Raw genomic sequence first — 8,935 nt, forward strand, 5'->3', positions numbered from 1 at the left:
TAGAGTCAGGAGGACTAGAAGTTTAAGATCATCCTCAAGTAGCAAATCTAAGTCCAATCTGCCCTATATGAGACCTTGTCTCAGAAAGAGAAAAGTAAAAGCCTAGGCATTGTTGTTAAAAGCAAACTATAAACTCACTTCAAAAGTCCCTAGGTATTGACTGCCTGCCATTTTAGATCATTTAAGACAATGTGCAGGGGCATTGCAGATAGTTTCACATAGATTCCCTCCGAGATCACTTATATACTGAACAGGTTATTCTAACTAAAAATTTGACTGCTGTCACTTCAGTGACTATCCTAAGTCTTCAGCTGTCACACATGGTTCTCCAAGTTGGCAAGTCAACATGCTACCTAAAGCTCTTGAAGCTCCCACCATGGCAGTCTGTCTCCTAGTCAAGGCCTTTCATTATGTTCCACTGACGTCACCCAATTCACACAGAGACATTTCTGGAGAATTTGGCAAACAAATGTCACCTTCTCCAGAGACACTGTCTTTTTTTATTTTTATTTTATGTGCATTGGTGTTTTGCCTGCATGTGTATCTTTGTGAGGGTGTTGGATATTTATTTATTTATTTATTTATTTATTTATTTATTTATTTATTTATTTATTTATTTATTATGTATACAACTTTCTGCCTCCATGTATACCCACACGCCAGAGGAGGGTGCCAGATCTATTATAGATGGTTTGGAGCCACCATGTGGATGCTGGGAATTGAACTCAGGACCTCTGGAAGAGCAGACAATACTCTTAACCACTGAGCCATCTCTCCAGCCCCAGAGACACTGTCTTAATCCCATCCAGATTGTAGCTAAGCACCAAGGATGACATCCTTCCAGAACAGTCAGGAAATCCTCTTGGATGGATGTTAGCAAAACGGAGGTCCTAATTTATGAAAAAGGCTTGCAGAAAAATATTCAGGTACCATCTCCTCCTAAATTCCTAGGAAGAGGGACGAATAAAGAATATTAGAATTAGTATGGCTTCTACCTTCAGGAAACAACAGTATACACAGACATCCAAGATGAGAAATACTGACTCAGAGAGGAGCAGCAAATGCTGGTACCAAAGAAGAGGGGAGATTGCGGATCATCAGTAACCATAGAATCCTCTGGGGCCAGCCCCTACTCTGTTTCCGTCTAGATGTCTGCATTGCATGCCCTGGGCTCTGACACTGGCACCTTTTCTAAATAAGTAGGTCAGGCATCTATCACGTTCTTTGTCTCCATGCATTTCCAGCCAATTTTCTAAGCAGCAACTGGAAAACAAGAAAAGTTAATGAATTGTCCAGATTCTTTTCTCTGGCAGGTAACTACTGCGTGACTTTTCATTCCGATACCAGTTCTGCCTCGCAGTCGGGGGTAAACATGGAGGACAGACTAATCTCACTCATTTGAAGACCTGCTTGCTTCCTCCAAAAAGGCTTAATGGCGTTGGTGATTTGTTTCTTCCCTGTGTACTCTCTTAGAATGACTAACTGTAAGTAAACAAAGTAAAACAGCCTGTATTTTTAGCTTGTTTGAAGGTGTCTTTTATTTTATTTATCAGCATCTACTAACGCTGGGATATGAGGATCAAGGAAGTTGAAATCCAAATGAAAACATTTATTTAGATCCTAACCCCTCAAACCATGCAACAGACTGAAAGGAGTCCTCAAAGATCCTGAAGGCAGGAACTGATAAAAACAAAAACAAAACCGTGACTCTTTGAATTGTAAGTGCAGGCATCAGAAGGCGACCTTAAGGCTGGGAGAGTGGCTTTTCTAGTCATACTGTCATCTCCATCTGATTGACTCAGTCTCCTGTAGCTTGGACTCACATGATTTGAGCTGGAGGCTGCATTCTTCCTCTCCAGGACCCGAGACAGCACAAATAATCCCTGAGCTGAATTATTTTACCCTTCTGTATTCTGTATCACAGAGAAGTGATCCGAAGTCAATGACGTTAGTTAGTGAGACAAGAGGTTTGTAACCTGTGAAGTAAAACTGCCTGTGCTCCCTAATTGGGCCACTTTGTTTCTCTCGCTTTTTATTCTCATCTTCTTTCATTTGCTGTGACAAACACGATAATCAAAAGCAACTAAGGGGAAGAACAGGTTTGTTTGGCTTATAGTTCTGGGTCATGGTCCAGTTTTGAGGGAAATCAGGGCAGGAGCTCAAGCAGTTCTTGAGGTAGAAACCACAGGGCACCATTGCTCATCAGACCACCCATAGAGTCAAACATAGCTAGATTCCTTCTATAGCCAAGGACCCCACACACTGGAAGTGGTGCTGTCTACAGTGTGCTGGGCCCTCCTATGTCAATTAACAATCAAGACAACCACCCACAGACATGTCTGTGAGCCAATCTGATCTGGGAGTTTCTCAATTGAGACTACCTTCTCAGGTGACTCCAGGTTGTGTCATGTTAACAGTTAAAGCTAACTAAGGCACCGTTTTTCTGGCATGAATCATTAAGGCCCAGTAAGAGAAAGAGGTACTTCATTAGTTATTATCAGGAGAAAGAGCAAATACAACAGGTCATCGTTTCCAACTTACTACTGGTTTCTAACGGCAAGCTACAAGAAGCCTGAAGCTGTGTTTTGTTCGTTACACAGAGCTGCAAGCAGTTAACTGGTCTACCAGATGTCTGCTGGAGATGCCTTGACTCTTCAGCTCTAGCTATCCTATAACTTTATCATAACTACTGCCTGTGCAGTTTTCCCTGACTTTATTTTGCTTGGTCACCACTATAACTTGATGAAGTAAGTGGACAGTATTCAAAATGCTTACTTTACATATACGATAGTCTGAAGCTTAGAAATTTAAAGATTGTGCAAAGCCACATTGGTAATACCAGCAGAATTAACATGGATGGCACAGGAGAGATGGGGGCTGGGCCCTGTGGCCAGAGTGCTCTTTCTATTTCTGTCTCGGTCTCTTTCTTTCTTTTCTTTCCTACTTCCCTTTTGTTTCGCTTTTTGAGGCAGATTCTTGTTCTATAGCTCAAGCTGTTCTCAAACTGGCAGTGCCCCGACACTACTTCATCAGTACTGGGATTGCATGCTCCTTGCCCAGCTTTGAAGCTCATTTTCTTATGTCAGATTCTATATATTGCTGTCAATAAATTTAATATTTACAGTATGGGCCTGGTTATACAGACTGGCAGCTCCTGAATGATGTCTGAGAGGTAACTATGTATTGGGGATCAATTGTAGACGTGGGTATTAGTATACAATAGTTGATATAATTTTTTTTCTTTAAAAGTCTTTCTCATTTAGGGTACCACCAAGAAAGCTCCATAGAGAAAAGCATTTGAGACTAACCTGAGCCTTGTCCCTGGAATCCACATGGTGGAAAGGGAGGCCCAATTCCTGAAAATTATCCTCTGACCTTCACAGGTGTAGCTTGGCATATCCATCACCATCAAATAAATGCAATTAAAATGTTTAAATAATGAAAACATTTCTTACTGGAGCTGGGGAGATAGTTCAGTGGGTGTCAGATGCCCTGAAGCTGTCACATAGAACTCAGATGCTTTGCTGGGGTAGCCAGCCATCTATCCAAACTTCCAGTCATTTCTCCAGACCCCACAAAGTGAACTGTAGAAGGATTTTTACTCCATTTTCTCACGAGGAACTAAGACTCAAAGAAGTGACCCCAGACCCACAGTTGGAGAAGAGCAACAAACCCAAAGTGTTCTCTCTTTCTTTTTTTTTTTAAACTTTGATTTATCTCCACTTTAAACTTCAAAACAGGCCATTTTGCAATGAAGGAAGGAAGGAAGGTTTTTTTTGTTTTTTTTTGTTTTTTTAGGTATGCGGTGGCATAGAGCTCTGTGTTCAGATGGCGTCTTCTGCTTTCCCCACCGGAACAACTCTTCTTGGTTAGTACCCCAGTCCTCTGCAGAAGACCATGCTCACCCATCCTTACAGAGTGTCACCTCTGAGACTTCTAGGAACTCACTTATTCTCCGAGCATAAGGAGGCAAGGGCTATACTAAAAGATCCAAGGTGTTACAGAGATTTTTTCATGAGAGCTGCCTTGTCAAATATGCTCTTGGTCTCCTCCTAAGTGCACTGGTCCAGTGCTGTGTCTCCCAACTACATTCTGACTTTGCCCAGACACCATGTTTGTACAACTGGAGTAGTGGCAATCAATCAGCAGCTGTAGGAAAACACATTCCTAAGCTCTGGAAGAAAAACAGCTCAATTTTCTGGATCACGAGTGATCACTGGAACAAGACACATTAAGCCAAAAAAAAAAAAAAAAAAAGAAAGAAAGGAAGAAAGGAAGAAAAGAAAAGAAAAGAAAAGAAAAAAGAAAAAAATCATTGTAGGGAATGGCCATCTAGAAGAATAAACACAATGGTCCCAATTTGATTCTAGGTCTTAGAGGAAAAAATCTCAGGGCTTTAGGCTTTTCTGCATTTTAAACCTTTGCCCTAAACTCAGCTATTTGTAGTTACCCCCTATGTGTACATGAACTGGGTCCTTACCGTGTGGCAGGCTCTATGCTAGCTAGGGATATAGCCATGAAGAAATCTCAGTCTCTGCTCTCTGGGAAACTGGGAGTGTTGAGAAGATCCATGTACAAATGGAGTGATAAACTGAAGAGATAAAAGACATGCTGAAGCTCACAGGGTGGAGATCCTAGAGAAGGGATCCTTCAGGTGACCTCTTTGTGCAGTCAGCCCTGTGAGTGCATCTCAATGTGTTTCCAACATCACACTGCCACTACTGTTTACTTCCCACTTACAGGAGTTAGACAGGTACTGGAGTGCAGACGACCACGCCCACTCTCCTCACTCCAAGCGTTAGTCCTTCCCACTGGGTGCAGGATCTCTCCTTTTCCTTTCCCATCCATATTTAAAGACACAGCCACAGGTCGCTTATGTATTGGAGAGATACTGACCACACCTCCTTCAAAGGTTTCACTCCATGCAGTCACTCTAAAATAACAATATTAAGAACAAAATCATTGTTTATACTATATGGTAGATATTTTACTTAGTCTTTGCTGACTATTGTTATAGAAGCTTCAAGGAACAAAGATGCAGTAGTATTACCATTCCCTTTTGAAACTGTAAAAGAGGTTTAATAACTTACCAAGGTCACAGTGTTTCTTTAACTGTCTCTAGACAGACCCCCCCCCCCCCCCCAAGCAGCTAAGGCCTGCACCATCCTTCCCCGATCAAGTCCCTCCCCCCCCAGGTCTTATGTGATAGTATACTCCAAAGAAACGGTCAGGAATGCAACTGGATTACATGGTTAAAGTATATTTGTTTAGGGAGTCTGATACAAGTGCCAGTCAACTGATCTTGTAAGACAGGAAGAGTGGGTATTATTTTCCCCACTCAACTTGAAGAAATTCAGAAGCATAAGTAATCTCTCTATGTAAATTCCATAAGCAGAAAGGAGCAGAAAGAATGATTCCTAGTCTCTGGCTTATTTACCCCCAGGCCCCACCCTGGCAGAGCAGCGGATCTCTACCGCCATTCCATGGAGATTCATGCTCTCACATCACCTGATCCAGTGTTGGTCCTTGTCATTAGTGCCAGCAGTCACACTGAATTCCATGGCTGGACTACCACAGTCTCCTACCCACAGAACACTGACTGTTGTATTCATCAGCCACGAATATTCCATAATCATATCATGTTCTCAATATAACTAGGAATGAACACAAAGGATTTTTTTGGTTCAGGCATCTGACCAAAACACTTTTGGGCTTGTTTGAATTCCTGACTTTAAGTCACTACTAAGGCAAGTTAGGTTTACTTGCAAAGAAATTAGCATATCATTTACCAGATTCTGCTAAATTGTTATATTTAATTATAATCAGGTAGGATATGTGGGAGAGGAGCAATGACATAATAGTAAAAGTATTTTTTTTTTTTTGGTTTTTCGAGACAGGTTTCTCTGTGGCTTTGGAGCCTGTCTTGGAACTAGCTCTGTAGACCAGGCTGGTCTCGAACTCACAGAGATCCGCCTGCCTCTGCCTCCCAAGTGCTGGGATTAAAGGCGTGCGCCACCACCGCCCAGTAAAAGTATTTTTGAAAGCTACTCAGAAGTCTCTTATTGGACTTTTTAAAATAATTGCCAATTTTCTACTTTGACAACCAGCATTTTTGACTGTTGTGGAATCTTTGTGTAACTATGCAAAGATGTGTTGCATTTGTTTAACTTTGTACGGAGTTGTTGTATTTGTTTAACTATGTAAAGATGTGTTCTGTTTTACCTCGTCTGCCTAATGCACCTGATTAGTCTAGTAAATGCTGAACAGCCAATAACAAAGGAGGAGGTATAAACAGAACTTCCAGGCAGGAAGAGTGAGAAGGAAGAGGAATTCATGCAAAAACTTCGAGCAAGCTAAAACTCTGTGACCTTCAGATAAGGTGGAAATAGGCTCACATTTTTGGGCCTTCACAATATTTTAGAAGCAATTACAAGAAAAAACGAATTGCACAATATGCAATAGAAATTGCCTGCAGTCTCTGAATGCCTCCAACAGTCATGTTTGATGCAAGAACTTGACATCCACAGAGAAGACATTTGGGGAAGGAAAGCAGATGTAAAATAAGAAAGAAAAAGAACAAGCTAGCACCCATACTGGGGGCAGGACCGACTGGTGTCGGTTCTTATGGTCTCTTTCTGTGATGGGAAAGTTAGGAGATAGAGAGAGGAGGATGGAGGAACTGCAGATATCACCTCAAGCCACAGGAATGAAATCAGCAGACAAAAGATGTGTGGGTTGTAAGAAGTGGTGGGTGCTTGATGTTCTCACTCATCTCTCACAAGTATCTTTCTTGTGTTCTCCAACTGGTCACCTACCAGGAGAGGAATTTGGAGAAGTGAAGTTCACCTTGGTCAGGCTGACACATTACGAAGTCACTTTGGCATATAGTCACTCCGATAAGAGATTCTGAGTGGCTTTCAAAAATACTTCTAGTATTATATCATCAGTTGGATATGTAAGAATAAATTGCCCCAAATTTTCACCAAGGATCATCGTGACTTGTACATTTCAGTCATTTGAATACATGTATTTGGTTTTGATTTGTGATTTAGCAGATTTGATAATGATGAACTTGGTGTGTGTGTGTGTGTGTGTGTGTGTGTGTGTGTGTGTGTGCACATTTATGCAGGCATGCAATGGCACCTGTGTAGCACTGATCCAATGACAACTTTTGGGAATTTTCTCTCCCCTTCTGTCATGCAGGTCCCAGGGACTAGGCGCAAGTTGTCCAGCTCAACAGAACTGCCCTTAAATCCCGAATCATCTGACCAGCCCAGATAAGCACTTTCAAAGTATAGACTTATTAACTATTTGTATATTTTCCTTGGTTTCATGCTTGTTCATATTGTAGACAATTTTTAATGCTTTGCCTTTTTAACATTAGAATAAAATAATTCTTCATCTATTTTGTGTGTAGGTCATTTGTCAAGTTTATTTCAAATATTCTCCTGGGGTAGAGCCTGCCTTTATAATTTCTTAACACTATCATCTACTAAGAAGAATTTTTAAATTATACAAAATCATTTCCATTATTCTCATTCATTGCTTGTGTGTGTGTGTGTGTGTGTGTGTGTGTGTGTGTGTGTGTGGTGTGTTTAAAGTATCTTGATAAAAAACAAGATCGTGAGATGTTGTCCTATATTATTCTCTTAAAAACTTAGTTTCAGTTTTAATTCTTGAGTGGTTTGAGGGAGAGGTCAAGCTGCATTTTTATCCCATATACATACTTAGCATCTCCAGCAACATCTGTTCAAGATGCTTTCCTTTCCTCATTTGATGTCTTTAGAGTCTTTGTATAAGTTGTTTACTATAGGGTCTTGATTTTAATTTGATCAATTTCCATGTGTCACTATGGGAACAATATTGGTCTCCATTTATTACTACAGTTTAAGAATAATTTTGAAAGGAGGAAAGCTAAATCCTCTAACTTGATCCTTTTAAAGTTTGTTTTGATTATTATAGGGCTTCTGTACACTCATGTAAATTTTTAAGTCATTGTATCAATTTTCGTTCTTAAAAATATTGAGAAGGTAGTTAGGATATTTTTGAATTTATAGACAAATTTGGGGATGAATAACTGTTATATTGTTTTGCTTCAGTCTCCTGGATGTCATATAACCTTCAGCACAGATACTCATCAAGTCCTGATAGGACTATGCCGTAATAAACTCATCATAGATCTCAAATTGCATTAAGCAAAAATGCATCCAATAAATCATCTGCTGAATCTTAATTTCTCATGAGGCAGCTCTTTTGTATGCATGTTTCATATTAAAATAACATGTTTTAGAACATTACATGGTGACTCAAAATATCTCTCATCATATCTTAGTAACAAGTAATTGTAGTTGTTATAAACACACACATACACTTTTTTTTCTAAAATCACACACACACATTAAAGAATGAACAAAAATAGTTCAAAGTCAATGGAAATATTAAATACACATTAATGGCTCACCAACACCTAAAGTTACTGTTGTAGAATAGAATTATAGTACCTAAGCAAGCAAATATAATAACCTCTTAACTTATTTCCTCTTGAAAAATATGACTGGGTCAGTGAGGTGGCTCAATAGTGCTTGCTGCCAAGACCGATGACCTGAGTTCGATTACAGGGACTCACACAGTAGGAAAGAGCCAATCGCAACTTGGAATGCTGCACTCTGACCTCCACAGGTATGCTGTGGCACACCCCATCCCCTCAAGTAAATAAATGTAATCTTAGAAATGATAAAATAGTCAGGTGGTGGTGGCACACACCTTTAATCCCAACACTCAGGAGACTGAGGCAGGTGGGTCTCTGTGAGTTCTAGGCCAGCCTGCTCTACAAGAGCTAGTTCCAGGACAGGCACAATAGCTACACAGAAAAACCCTGTCTTGAAAATCTCTCTCTCTCTCTCTCTCTCTCTCTCTCTCTCTCTCTCTCTCTCTC

Source organism: Microtus ochrogaster, unplaced genomic scaffold, assembly GCF_000317375.1.
Source record: "Microtus ochrogaster isolate Prairie Vole_2 unplaced genomic scaffold, MicOch1.0 UNK75, whole genome shotgun sequence".
NCBI classification, from domain to species: Eukaryota; Metazoa; Chordata; class Mammalia; order Rodentia; family Cricetidae; genus Microtus; species Microtus ochrogaster.